This window comes from Morone saxatilis, unplaced genomic scaffold, assembly GCF_004916995.1.
Source record: "Morone saxatilis isolate NCDOM2014 unplaced genomic scaffold, NCSU_SB_2.0 Contig10, whole genome shotgun sequence".
Lineage (NCBI taxonomy): Eukaryota > Metazoa > Chordata > Actinopteri > Moronidae > Morone > Morone saxatilis.
In genome coordinates this window covers 4193626-4193959 of record NW_023339652.1, presented here as the reverse complement: position 1 = coordinate 4193959, position 334 = coordinate 4193626, and the positions used below count along the sequence as shown (strand labels likewise).

Sequence of the window (334 nt, the reverse complement as noted above, 5' to 3'; positions counted from 1 at the left end):
CAAGAAAACTACTCCTCCAGAGCCCCAAACCATAAAATTATAGAAATATTGTGTCCTCACTTGGTCGCAAAAAGCCCTTGAAGATTCATCCGGATCTTCACCTTGTTATGAGGGCATTTTGTCCTTGCAAACATAACAGAACGAGAGCACACAGACGATTATTTATGTTGCAGTTCTTCTCTGCACCTACTCTTAATTCCTCTGCACCAGTGAATAATGACTCTAATTCAGTCCCTAAACCCAATGCCTGACTCTTTCATAGACACAAAACTCTCACTTCGCTGCTACAGAAGTATTTGTGCTTATTAGCACTCATTAACACAAGAATGAATAA

The 334-nt window shown here is 39.8% G+C and overlaps 1 protein-coding gene across 2 annotated transcripts in view; it reads left to right on the top strand.

The window, feature by feature from the left end:
- The window catches only part of nrip2 (nuclear receptor interacting protein 2), a 30518-nt gene that overhangs the window by 25713 nt on the left and 4471 nt on the right, over positions 1–334 (top strand). The window lies entirely within an intron of this gene.